The 14,187-nt window shown below is 35.7% G+C and overlaps 1 protein-coding gene and 3 long non-coding RNA genes across 4 annotated transcripts in view; 1 reads left to right on the forward strand and 3 right to left on the reverse strand.

Annotated features, from left to right (window-relative positions):
- Positions 1-1,673: 1,673 nt before the first annotated feature.
- The window catches only part of LOC135086941 (uncharacterized), a 422,922-nt gene continuing 410,408 nt past the window's right edge, over positions 1,674-14,187 (reverse strand). Inside the window, exon 2 of the mRNA XM_063981766.1 lies at positions 1,674-2,096. The gene's annotated coding sequence lies outside the window, so the exon portion shown is untranslated. The remainder of the gene's footprint in view (positions 2,097-14,187) is intronic.
- Positions 4,545-5,464, reverse strand: LOC135086597 (uncharacterized). Its single transcript, XR_010260537.1, has 2 exons — positions 5,226-5,464; positions 4,545-4,707 (listed from the first exon to the last, which is right to left on the reverse strand). It is a non-coding gene; the product is annotated as an uncharacterized LOC135086597 (long non-coding RNA).
- LOC135086544 (uncharacterized) lies at positions 5,744-6,902 on the forward strand. The gene is made up of 2 exons (XR_010260520.1): positions 5,744-6,184; positions 6,321-6,902. It is a non-coding gene; the product is annotated as an uncharacterized LOC135086544 (long non-coding RNA).
- LOC135086545 (uncharacterized) lies at positions 7,404-8,445 on the reverse strand. The gene is made up of 2 exons (XR_010260521.1): positions 7,922-8,445; positions 7,404-7,831 (listed from the first exon to the last, which is right to left on the reverse strand). It is a non-coding gene; the product is annotated as an uncharacterized LOC135086545 (long non-coding RNA).

Consider the following 14,187-nt stretch of genomic DNA (forward strand, 5'->3'; position numbering starts at 1 on the left):
ATTCTCAATAAGTGTTAAAATTATGAAAGAAATGTTTTTGCAAACGCCTGATTTTTCATTGCACACAATCACTTTGTTCGATTTTGTCGAGCTTGATTTTATATTCTGTTAGCTGTTAGATACATACTAATGCAATTTTATAGGGACTTAGCGGACTACAAAACTGACTTCAATCAACAGATTGCCTAAGCCAATCTACGTTTGTAGCTAAAAACTGGTTCTCATTATAATGACACTACTTCTTCTTGCGACAAACAGTGTCAATGAAATTATTGTTTTTTTTTTATAGTTATCTGATAAATAAAATGTGTAACTCAGTACCTACCTAACACAATCATAAATTAAGAAAAAAATACATACAAAATGTATGTATGGTATGTACTAAATTCAACGACAATCTTTTGAGATGATGACAATATGATTTTTTTACTATATCTGTTTTATAGTATTTCTTTATGTTCATAAAGTATTAACTACGTTAGTACTTACCTCTGTTTATCTGAAGAGAGTGTATGCGAAAACAGCTCTAGTATCCTAGCTAAAGAACTAGCGCGATCTTTCATCGTGGTTTTTAATAATGCATACAAATCTCTATTTGACTTGAGGTTTTTCATTTTAATGAGTATTTTTACTGAATTGCACACGATAAACAACTCATAAGCCAAAATAAACATCTTTGGTTTACCTGACATTATTTTAGTGTAACGAATTTTACCTAAGTTAATTTTGCTATGCGGAAAAATGAGGCGCTTTTATTTAGTTTTTTGTGATTTTCTCGAAAATATGGATGAATAAGGGTCTAAAAACTGAGTAATAATATCGCCCACGTTGTCATCTATCATCTCTCATTCATGGTTTGTTAAAGATCGCCCAAGATGTCAACTAAAACACGCAGTTTTCATTTAAAAAAATACCTTTTAAAAATACGTCAAAATAGCCAAGCTAGAAGTTTTTTAGGCACTCATTTTAACACACAGATTAAGATAAAGGTATAAGCTAATACATTAATAAGTAATAACATAAAACCAGTGAACGAAATTGGATAAATTGACAATACAAACAGAAGTCAGAAAATCCATGATTTTGACTTTGTTCACTTTACGGTCGCACCACATAACTATGATAGTAGATCATGACTTGATATTAGTGATATTTGATAGAATGAAGTCTCATCTTTCAATTTATATGCAAATCAATCTTGTTTTAAGTAGTTGCATTTAAAGCACCATGTCCAACACCTTGTATGGGCTCGATCCACCGTGCGTCGGGACATGATGTTTTGCCTTTAATAAATAATTTCTTTTGAATACAATTTCTGACGTTTTAAGAATTTTATCGTTATTAGAATATTATAGCCTGACCAGGAACATAAAAACCCTGGCATAGAGGCGCGTCAATTGCATTTGATAGTGCAACACTGAGTACAGTCGTACCTGTGTTAAATTAATAGGCTAACTTTATGTATCAGGATTCAGGATTACGGGCTAATTTGATATTTTGATAAATTAACGAAAAAATATTATTATAGGTAACCTGGTTTAAATAAATTAAATGAAAACATCAATCGAGCTAGTAGGATTTATTTTATTATTCATCAATAATCAAATTCAGAACTTGAATATTCAACTGCAATGTCTGTTCATGAAAGCTTAAAACTCGGTATTTCTTTCCCAATTCCATAAAATTCAACACTTAGAAAGTGACAAAAAACTTTAAAATAGGTAGTTGAAACAAACAACAGCTAATTTTCATAGTGGACTGTACTATACGATAAACATGTCAGTCAATTTGACACCCTTGTCGGAAAAATTATTCAATGAAAATATTGTCCGAACCCTTAGTATTTCTCTTCGACAAATACTTTAACACATTGTGAACCACTTTTCTTTCACGACTATAAAAAGATTTTAGCAATTTAATTCACAGAATAATTGCGCCCATTTAAAATAAAGTTTGTTTACACTTTGACAGCAATAGACTGACATGCAAGGTGACATGTCAATGAAGTTTTCAGTTACTGTTGCCATTAAAAGAAATTAGTACCATTAGTTTTCCGCAACATGGCGAGGGTTTTTATGTTCCTGGTCAGGCTATACCTATTACCTTTCCCTGTAAGTAAATGAAACGGAAGCGTAACATCGGGACACCAAATTACGACTAGCTCTTTTTTAAGCTAGTTCTTTTACCATAAATAGGTACCCCAACAATATTCAGGAAAAAATAAATTGTTGCCAAAGTACAGCGAGTAACATTAGAGTAAGTTTGCGCAACGCAAAGCCAAATACAAACATGATTTTCGGGTGACGCCTCTCGTTCTAGGATGAAGCCGTTTCGTGTTTACGTAGTAAGTAGGTAGGTATGATGTCATTCTTTCTTCTGTGATAGTAGGTATGTTTAATTTATTTGTCTAATGTTAAAATAGGTATGAATGAAGACATTGTATTAAAATAAGTATTTTTTATCCTAAGTAGGTTAGGTAGGTATATTTAAAATTTTATTTTTTACAAAGGTAAAATAACAATAATACTTACCTACATACGTATTACGTACCTCATTACAAATACCTAAGTAGATTAATTCTATTTTTACCCGACTACGGCAAAGCAAAAGGAGGGTTATGATTTTGACAGGCTATGTATGTATGTATGTTCATGTGTTCCCTCGTAATTTCACTAGACAACATAGCAACCCTAACAGCGTAAAAAGAGTTCAGAGACACGCGATAAAAAGAGACAAAACTTGTAGGTGAATAAAATTGTAGGTACGTAGGGCTGTGCGAGCTGAATTACACTGTATCGCGTGGTAGCAAGACTCGCATTTGTTTAAATCGTCTTGCGGAGTAATCCATCTGTAGGTACTACCAGGCCTGCCCCCCTAGACAAAACGCACTTTTTGATCGAATCGAAAATCGAATCCGTCAAAACTCCATACAAAAAAGGGGCTTTTCGACCACTTTTCGACTGGTTTGCGATTATAATTTGCACTTTGTCTAGACCCACTGTTCATCTCCGCGAGTTTACATCGAAAACAAAACACGCACGATGGCCCACCTACAGGATACTATTCGACAAGCCCTCACATACGAGCGAACATTGACTCACGCACGCGTATTCTTATGTATGATGGAAGATAATAAAGAAAATGGTGTAAATACTGTGCAGTATTTAACTGCCTAAATAATAATAAAAACACAGAATTTACTTTTTTAAGTTGCCTCAAGACACTGAGAGATAAATAAGTAGTTAATATTATTCATGATAATTCATGCTAAATCATGTATTTCCTCCGCCATTTTCCGCAGTTTGGCACCTCACGTCACATCATTTTACCGAAGTCAGCCCTATAGCTTCGGCGCAGTGCCGATCACTGACGTTTGTCAACAAAATGGTGCTTGACTCTTGAGACAGGCTAAATTACACCATATTGTTAATGACATTGAGCATACATTTTTTTAAATACCTTCGCGAAGTAAAACTTCTGTACGTAAAGTCGGATTCTTTAGAAATTTCCCTAAATATAAACAAATATGGCCAACTGACATTAAAACATTTTTAATCTGTGCCCTAGTGAGGCGACAAAACCTCTCGTTAATCGCGAATTGAAATTATTGTAGTATTTACGTACCTATAGAAAGAATTTATAATGCTTTATAAAGCAGTGCATTAAATAATTAGTAGTACATTTAATGAAGAAAAATACATTGTTGATTAAGACCCTATTTAAATCAATTTAAATGCAATCAGTAATAAAAATGATTGAATAATTGAAATAAAATCGATTAAATTTACCGATTATTGTCTATGACTTACAGGTTACAACACTGATGTGTCAGAGACAACATGGAGATTACACATAATTTTAAACTTCAAGTCAATTTGACAAGTCTCACAAATTTTCATCGTCCACATATTTTGCTAAAATAATTTGTTTCAAAGATTGATTTCAAACTTGTATAATCGTGAGAATAAAGTTGGTTTCATGGGCTTGTGAAATAATGTGTATGATATTATGAACACGTAAGTGATTATGGTGTAATTGTGTGCACAAGTGTTTGTTTACATCTCAGAATACAGAACAAACCAGAAGGAGTGTTCGATAACATTTCTACGCGGCAACTTGTGTCCAAAATACTTCCCCTCCCGCGCCCCTCTACCCCCTTTAGTGTTACTAGCGCCGTGTGACACCCCCATTTTTGGGGTAAAATTATGTAATTTTTTAAAGAGATGTTAAACAAGTAAAAAATAAGTAAGTGAAATAAGTACACACGGCCAGTGTTAACTATCCATTTCCGTTTTTGCTCTCGCTCTTATCAAATGGTGATTCTTTGCGATAGAACGAGACGACATGACTGGCCATAGGCATAGATAGTACCTACCTACCTATGAATTTAATTTTTACTCCGAAGTAACTAAGTGTAAGATGATTATTTATTTCTATTAAATAGTGTAATATATGTACTATATTTTATGTAGGTATAATATGTTATTTAAAAGTCAATTACAAAAGTCGAATATAAATTTTAGAATGCCAAGTAAAACAAAAAAGAAACTTAAGGTTCTTTATTATGTAAACATATCGACAACAAAACATTTGTTTACGGCGCAGTAGTGCTTTTAGTTTAACTTTTCTTGGAGTCAAAAACAGAATCCAAATCAAAAACATCACCAATACTTAAATTTGATTGCGAGGCAACTCTGGCTGTGTATCCTGAAAAAAAATCAGAGTAAGTATGTAAGCAATAATTAATTACTTAAAATTATTATTAAATATACAAATATTGCTGCTGCTGATCTGTTGATACCAATGCCTTACTTTTGAATAAATGGGAAAGTATGAAATTCACGATAGTAATTTATTATCTCCTCATTATTAGGGAGTAATATTATAAATTAATTCAATATATTGAAATCAAATCAAAATCAAAAATATTTATTCAGTTTAGACCACAAGTGGCACTTATAATTTAATTAATCAGGTTGTCATGTCATGGATGAAATTACACTAAAAACTAATTAAAACAAAAAGGATGGGGAAAATATTCCATTATTCTGTGGTAACGCTAACAAAATTAACGCGTGAATTTTTTATAAGTAGACAAATGTAATTCAATATAAAAAAGTAGGGTAAAATATTCCGTTGACCTGTGGCAACACTTACAAAATACAACCGTGATTTTTTTTGAAAATTATTATTTAATTAAAATGAATTGGAAATGTGCTACTTACGGATAAAACATGATCCCATGCACTTTCTTCGTAATTCCAGTAGCATTCTTACATGTTGGAACGGCACAAGACGGCATAATTTAATTATAAAGTGTCAATCTGACGGATATGTAAACAATGCGCGCGCCGGCCATTGACTGATTGCTCTAAAGTCAAAGTAGTGCGATTTGGAGTACTTTATATGAATACACATTTACGCCCGTTGACGGTTTCTGGTTTGTTCCGTATTCTGAGGTTTACATCTAAGGAAATTTCTAAAGAATTTAGGTATAGTACTTATTATTATTCTGTGGTACTACTATTATTTATTCTGTGGTCGGGCTATGCGCGGACGATGAACGCCGCGAGTGGTGCTCTGTACCGCGCCCTGTCAAAAGAGCAATGGCGTGGGCGCGTTGCTTTGGTCGAACCTTTAGAAGTTTAGAGTAAGAACACTCAGGCATATGAATTTCCCCACCTACACCGTGCTGCGCCACGCAATATTTTTCCCATGTTAGGTGTAAAAAACATCTTCCCTACAAATAGGCTAGTTGCCTCATGTCACCATTTATCATAATAACTTTTAATTCAAATATTATTCTGTACAAGGGTCCGAAATATATAAACTTCAATAAATATAAATAAGGGATTGCTGTAAAAATTCAACTGAAACCCGTTAATTTTTTACTTTTTTTTCTCTTGACTGAAAACACCGTCCGCCATGTTTCTACGTCACCAATATTGTAAACAACAAAACGTCAAACTCTAGTTTCAGGTTATTCGTGGTCATTCATATAAACGCCTTGTTTTCACATAAAAATATTGTACAGTTCGCATTTATTGAAAATAATCATGGATCCTGAGTTTGTGAAAGCAGAAAGCACAAATCTGCTCAAAATCGACACATTGATGGTTGCAAAATTGTTTGCTTTAAATCCTGATTTCTGCTCAGCTAAGCTAAGGAATGTTAAGTTAACTAAGTAAGTACAGTTCATTTACAACCTTTTTTTTTAATTTAGACCACATCATTAACTGAAAATAAGGAAATAAGTACTAATAAGTGTATTCTAACCTCTGACCAACTACTTATTGCTAAACTATTATATTATTTTTCAGGTCTGCAGGAGAATCATATTATGGTGATGATGCAATTGGTTATGTTCAACTTAAAAGGGAAAGTAAAATCTACACTGTGAAATGTAAAATGTGTCCTGAACATAAGGTGCACTCTAAGCAGTATCAGTTTCAGCAGTCATTGATGAAGAAGAAGAGATTATGTTGTTTGTCAAGATTGTCCAGCTGCAGCAGGGGGCTGCAAACATGCTGTTGCATTTTTAATGTAGTTGCATCGTCGCAGTGAAGAGACATCTTGCACATCAGTAGAATGCTACTGAAAAAAATCCAATCATTCAAAAGTCGGCAGCACAAAACATCAGGTTCCGGAACCAGATACCAGTGTTATGGAGGAATTTGTAATTGAATGCAAAAACCGAAAAATTAAATCATGTCAGTTTATCAAGCATGTTGGAGATTATGAAGAGGTAAAAAGTTAGTCGGTGCAGAACGCATGATGGTTCTTTGGTTGCAAAGATTTTTGGTGCAAGGTCTGTGTTGATGGCTGCAATGAAACGAGGCCAAAAGCCGATTTGTCCTAAACTATTTGAAAGTGTAACTCAATAATAAATCATTTAACTCTTAGTATTAGCTTTATTATTTTTACCTATTTGTAAGTCTAGTATTAAGACAAAAATACTCATTAACTTGTTCTGTTCAAAAACACATTTAATTCACATTGCCTAAGCTCTGAATAGTAAGATATTAACAATTTTTTTTTCTTTTCTATCAATCTGTTTCCATATCTAATGTTTACCTAATAGTGTAAATTATTATAAAGAAAGATGTTTGTATCTGAATAAACTGAGAGAGTATAAGATGAATAAACTTAAATCATGGGAAAACCAGTAGTATAAAAGAAGAAGCTACCTGACTGACTGACATAATATCAATGCTATCAAACATAACCTCTTGCCTTATGTATAAAAGGGTAAGAAACTTGAAATTTTGCACAGCAGTTCCTCTTACAATGTAGTGGGGAGACTAATTTTTGAATACTTACCCCTTTAATAATTTATGAATATACGAGTATAACCCATAAAACAAAGCTATTTTGTACAATAGACTGATATAAAAATAAAATACTTTATGTATGTATCATTTAATTTATTGAATGAGAGTCTTGTAAATTTGCTATCCTGAAGAAGGTGTGTATGATAATCACTGTCATATTTTTCCTCACTTGAAAAAACTAATCTTGTTGACAATTTACTTCTAAATGTAGATTTCTTGGGAGATGTTGTAGTTGATTGGTGGGACGTAGACTTTATTGGTGAAGATATGACATCTTTCAGAGTTGCACTAAATTGCACCTTCTTACTTCTATAGTGTTTCATTATTGATACTTGAGTGACCTTGTGATCATAATTTGAAACTACTTGGCATGATGCATGTTCTGGCTCAGCTTGCACTGCCTTATCTCTGAAGTGAGGATTACATTGTTCTGCTTGCATTATTTTGTCACAAATCTTATCCTCAACAGAAGAATGGTACAGCATCCTCCTTAGGCAATTCTGAAACGAACAAATTACATGAATAAATCATTTAAATGATGATCAACATGCAATTAAAATTGACTGACTTAGTATATTTTATAACCTCACCTGAACGTTTAAAGTGAAAATTGAAAAAATAATCTGCTGTTAGTTTATTGTACGTACATTAGAGTGATCTTCACAGAAATACACTGCAGTTCAACTGGACAGAGTTACGGTACGGGATCTCTTTTAGCTAGTTGTAACCAGGAGTTCCGCATATTATTCTCATCACTGGGTACTTTAATCCACAAGTTCTCTGGGTTCTTTATTGATGTATTGTGACATTCCCGCACGATACAATAGTGGTAATTACTATATTTATCATGTAATCCTTTCGAAGCCATGGTTTTAAATTCCGATAAAAAGGTTATGTTATTCACGCGTATTGTTTACAAGAATAGTGACGTCACGGCACAGATAATTAATAGACCATCATGGCGGACGGCGTTTATGGCTGTATAGATAAAATATAATTTAAAATTTAAAATATATTAGGATAGGTACTTCAAAAAAAATTCATATTTTTTTTATGGTGTAATATAATCGTAATGAACCGTTTTATCAAATAATAAAAATAGTGGCAACTAGCCTATTACAGCCCCCCTAGACAAAACGCACTTTTTGATCGAATCGAAAATCGAATCCGTCAAATTCCATACAAAAAAGGGGCTTTTCGACCACTTTTCGACTGGTTTGCGATTATAATGGCACTTTGTCTAGACCCACTGGTTAGTAAGTTACAAGTTTGTAAATTGGCAACCTAAAATGTCAGCCTTCCATCATCAGCCAACCTTAATAACCTGAAAGGCACTGAAAGGATACAAATGTCGCTCCATCCGTACCTGTAATATTTAAAGAATTATCCTCCAACTCGTAAACGTTATGGAGTTTTACCTCCCATCATCAGCTCAACATGAAATGATGAATTTCAGATGCTTGAATAATTTAAGAAAAAAAATAGGAAAAACGTAGGTAATACATGCCCATAAAATTTGAGGGTTTGCCGCGATTTCCCTAGGATCCGAACATCAGACCCTGACTTGGTGACAGCGGGATCACATCGAGAGGTAGATATCCCTATTTCTACTAATCAAATCATGAATTGAGATGAAGGTTTCTCTTGACTCTCTAAACTACTCCTGAAATTTTTTCGTTGACAGATCTTCATAAAGGTTGAATTCGCCGCACACATTTCTACATAATCTGTTAAAAAATTTTCTGTGATAAAAAATGTAGTGGTTTATAGCCTAATAAGCCTTCAGGGATTAACGGGCTATCCAACACAAAAAGAATTTTCCAAATCGGTCCAGTAGTTCCTGAATCCTGTTTGTTCCAAACAAACAAACAAACAAACTCTTCAGCTTTATAATATTAGTATAGATTTAAAATCATGTCGATTTAGCAGCCACACAAACCTTTTTAAATATTTTTGAGTAATTTTTAACGTATTCTATAACATTAAAATCTTGCGTATCGGCTTTAAGACTATTACATTATTTCTACTCTTGTGAATGCCGGTTGTAGCTCAGTCGTCAAATTTACATTTTACAGAATTTATTCGGATCTTTTTCTGTGGAAATGTGGTTTTTAATTCATCACTCACTACACTGAATAGATCCTCATTTGATCAACATTACTGTCATTTATATTATACCTAAGGCCTCAGCCTCGAACTTAGCGGGCAGCGGCGCGGGAGCGGCGGCGGGGCGGGAGCGGCAGGATCTTATGCGTAAAATCAAATAGACCGGTTCTCGAAAACAGCGGCGCGGCAGCGGCGCCGGAGCGGGCAACGAGCGGGCAGCGGCGAGGGAGCGGGCAACGAGCGGGCAGCCCACTCCTTCTTTTGCCCACAATAAATCGAGTGTAAGGAATAAATTTGAATCGAAATAAAATTGTCGCCGTTGTTCAGACATTTCGTTCGCGAATAAAAACAAATATCTCGACAACACAACCCCGAACACAACACTTCGCCTCTAAAGCGCCGCGCGAGCTGCCCGCTGGTTTCGAGAACGGGTCTGCGTTGCCCGCCCCGCTCCCGCGCCGCCGCCGCCGCCGCCCCGCTGCCCGCTAAGTTCGAGGCTGAGGCCTAAGTGTGTGGGATATGATGCTCAACCACAATAAGGAAGCTAAGGTGTTTAGTGCTTCCTTCCGAGCGGGTGTTGTGCTCGGGGACCAAGGTCCAATTTCTACCATCTTGGTTTTCCTATACAGGGTATTAGATAAATGGGTATATGAGCCGACACTAGCCCATGTTAACATGGTCATATAAATGGTATAGTGAAGTCAGAAAGTTGATATCTTCATTTTAATTATTTTAATTTTCATACACATCGGATTTTATAAAATTTATTTTGTATGAAAATTAAAAAAATTAAAATGATGATATAAAATTTCTGACTTCACCATACCATTTGTACGAGCACGATCGTACATCCTGCTGCACCGTCAGCATCGACCGCCGGGCGACCCATGAACCCTCAACGTGCACCGTCGGCACTCCTACACCGACGGCACACTAGCAAATACTTATAAATGTGTACAGTAAATAAATCATGTATAAATACCAATAGAATTACAACAATAAACAGATATCAACCGTCCGTCGTTGTGTCTCATTTCCCCCCGCTGCGGCCAAGACACCCTTAGCCGTCGCTATGATCAGTCCGGTGAGTCTGCCGGGCTGGCAGCGGGTCCCCGCCGCCTACCTGCCGTCCTAACGCTGCTGCCCTGGGCGACCTGGGAGCAGCTTCCTTCCTATCAAACCCTTATTATGTCTAAGTATCTATTGTTAGGCAGGGCTAGGGCTCTAGGGACTTAGTGTCTTAGGGAATAGGGACTTTAGGCTCACTAGGGAGTTAGTTCCCTTCCTGACTGCATATCCCGGGCACGGGAGCGGTGCCTTACAACCACTGCCTCCCGCCCGTACACCATTTATATGACCATGTTAACATGGGCTAGTGTCGGCTCATATACCCATTTACCTAACACCCTGTATAATATGTATACTTGGCAGGGTAGAAAACTCCGTCACCGCGATGCAGGTTTGTATGAGCGGCGGAGTGTGCCATAGTGAAGTCGTAACAGCGCCATCTGTTGGTACACGTTTGTAGTGGTGTATCGTAGATGTCGCCACAAGTGAATTGTGTACCATCCCTAATATTTTTCATTCAATTCGGTTAGTTGTTATCAACGAAAAAATCTAAACCGCGTAAGATAGATGAAGGGGGTAAAACGGGATCCACGCGTACGAAGTCGCGGGTGGCCGCTAGTTATCTAATAAATCTTTATTATAATCTCCACATATAACTACCTACTCTTTTATTTGATTTAAATACATTTTTCATGACATCCTCCATAGTGTATTCGAATAATTGGTAATTTGCAGGTGGGGGCTTGTACATATAATAGGCTGCTCTAGCTCTGCACATGCAAGCTCAATAGTTCGTTAGTCTGAGAGTGAAACAACATACAGGGTGAAATTTTGTAATGCCACCTGGAGGGAAAGTACTCTTAATCTATTTCTATTTCTATTCCTAAATTAAGGAATGTTTCCTTTGAGTTAAATTTTCTATCTACAGTATTAAGAGTAGGTACTTTCCCTCCAGGTGGCATTACAAAATTCCACCCTGTATATAATTTATGTCGCAGTAAGATAGATAAAGCCGTAATATAGTTATATCCCTAGGGATATAATTATATACCGTAACATAGTTATAAGAAAGCGATTCATTACTATCTCACTAGGAATATAGTTATAAAACGGTCCATGTTTAGTTAATTATCCATGTTTAGTCAATTACTCAAACATAAAGACAATCCTAAGCAGATTTGGAACATTGTGAAGGATGTGGGAAACTTTAGTAGTGTCAAAAGTCATTCCGAAGAATTGCTGACTATAGAAAAAGACCCTGTTTCAGCATTAAATAAAGTAAACAAATATTTCACATCCATAGGACATAGCTTAGCAAGTGAGACTCTAAACCGCATTGGGATGACGGATATGGACTTAGCTAAAAATGCGAAAACGGCAAAATCACCATCCAATTCATTTAGCACTGCTCCTACAGATTATATTGAGATAAGAGAAATCATCTTAGGACTCAAACAGGATAGCTCGCCGGGCTGGGACGGCATATCAATAAAAATCCTAAAATATCTCAACAAATACCTAGCCTCTCCTATAGCACATCTCTGTAATCTAAGCCTGGAACAAGGAGTATTCCCCACATTGTTTAAGAAAGCGATAGTTTGTCCAATTTACAAAGCAGGTGGAAAAAGAGCTAACATCTAATTATAGACCAGTTTCACTCCTTTCAACTCTCAGTAAAATATTAGAAAAGGTAATGAACAAGAGATTTGTCCTTTTCTTAGAAAAGCATAACATTTTAGTTGATAATCAGTTTGGATTTCGTGAAAGAAGATCAACTGAAGATGCTGTCCTAAACTTGACCATGTCGATAACTTCATTTACAGATAAAGATGAAAAATGTATCGGTATTTTCTTGGATCTTCAGAAAGCATTTGATACGGTGTCAATTCCAATTCTGTTATCAAGACTCGAGAACGTGGGTGTAAGGGGCATAACGCTCAAATGGTTCCAAAGCTACCTTACTGACAGAGCGCAATGTGTTCGAATTGGAAAATACCTCAGTGAATTTTCTACCTATTCTTATGGGGTGCCCCAAGGAAGTACGCTGGGACCAACACTATTCTTGGTTTATATAAATAGCCTTGGCGAAATTGACCTAGAAGATGGCACCATGTATGTGTTTGCAGATGACACTGTACTTTTGTTCCATGGTCCTGACTGGCATTCAACTACTGTGTCAGCTGAGAAGGGCCTCAATAAGGTCACTGCATGGCTTGAAAATAGCATACTCTCACTCAATATTGCTAAAACTAAATACCTATGTTTCAGTAAAACATCCGCTGGCCAACCTGAAAAGAATCACGAACTTAAAATCCATGTTCGTCCCTGCAATGAAGAAATGGCTTTTGAGTGCGTCTGCTCTAAGCTGACTAAAGTAAATAGTATAAGGTACTTAGGTGTTATTATCGATGATAAACTAAACTGGCTGGAGCACATTAAAACTATGGAACAGCGAACTAGAAAACTTATATATATCATCAAAAACTTACGGGGAATTGCTGACATGGAACTCCTTAAACAAATCTATCAGGCCTTGTGTGAAAGTGTAGTAAGGTACTGCATATGTGCATGGGGTGGTGCAGCTAAGACACATCTGATTCGAGCGGAACGAGCACAGCGTTCAGTACTAAAAGTGGCAATGTATCTCTCATACAGGCATCCTACAGAAGACCTCTACAGGAGAATGAAAGTCTTATCAGTGAGAAAGCTCTTTATTTACGAGAGTATTCGAAGGTATCATCGCCTCTCCGCCGTCAATCAACAGCCTACTGACAGAAGGAGAAGAGATCGTTTCCCGGTCCCGATTGTTAAAAGCAAATATGCACGTAGACAGTATGAATACATGGCTGCACGTTTATACAATAAAATCAACATTCACACAAATCTAAGAAATTATAGTAACCACGAAATAAAAAAGGTCATTAAAGATTGGCTGCAGTACTTTGATTATGAGGCTGTTGAAGCACTAATGGTTGACTATAATCGCATGTAGTTCTTACACACACCACACATTATACACATCACTCACTACACACTCAACATACTACACACATCACACACCACACACACCACATAGTTACTACATACACCACACACTACTCACAATACACACATTCTTATTTTTTTTTATTATATTTTTAAATTAAACTTCTTTACATACTACGTATGAATGTAAATTGAATCAACCTATTGTTAAACTGTTTGTACCTAATAGGGGAGGACACTGTCGTCCATACTACAGGCCTGCCTATTTTGGAAGACAGAAGACTCACTCAAAATTGTAACACTTTTTTCTTGCAATAAAGACATTTATTATTATTATTTTATTATTATTTATACAGGGTGACTGGAACTGAACCCGCCATAGCTAATACGCGTATAGAGGTGGTCATTTGCTAATTATTGAACCCTACTTTCTATGACTAAAGTTTTATAGTTTGAGATATGTCAATTTTATACTTTTTTCAGATTTTTCCCAAATTTGACCTAAAAACTGCTTAATTTTTTTTTCTCGCATGATTTTAACCGATTTTTTAATTTGATACTAATATCGAATAAACCTTTAGTCAAATAAGATTTCAGATCTAGATAATGATTCAATAACTAGCTACGAGCCGCCAAAGTTCAACAAAAGTACAAACCACAATAAAAATTCAAGTTCGAATTCGATTTAAAAAAAAAA

The sequence above is a fragment of the Ostrinia nubilalis genome, chromosome Z, assembly GCF_963855985.1.
Source record: "Ostrinia nubilalis chromosome Z, ilOstNubi1.1, whole genome shotgun sequence".
NCBI lineage: Eukaryota > Metazoa > Arthropoda > Insecta > Lepidoptera > Crambidae > Ostrinia > Ostrinia nubilalis.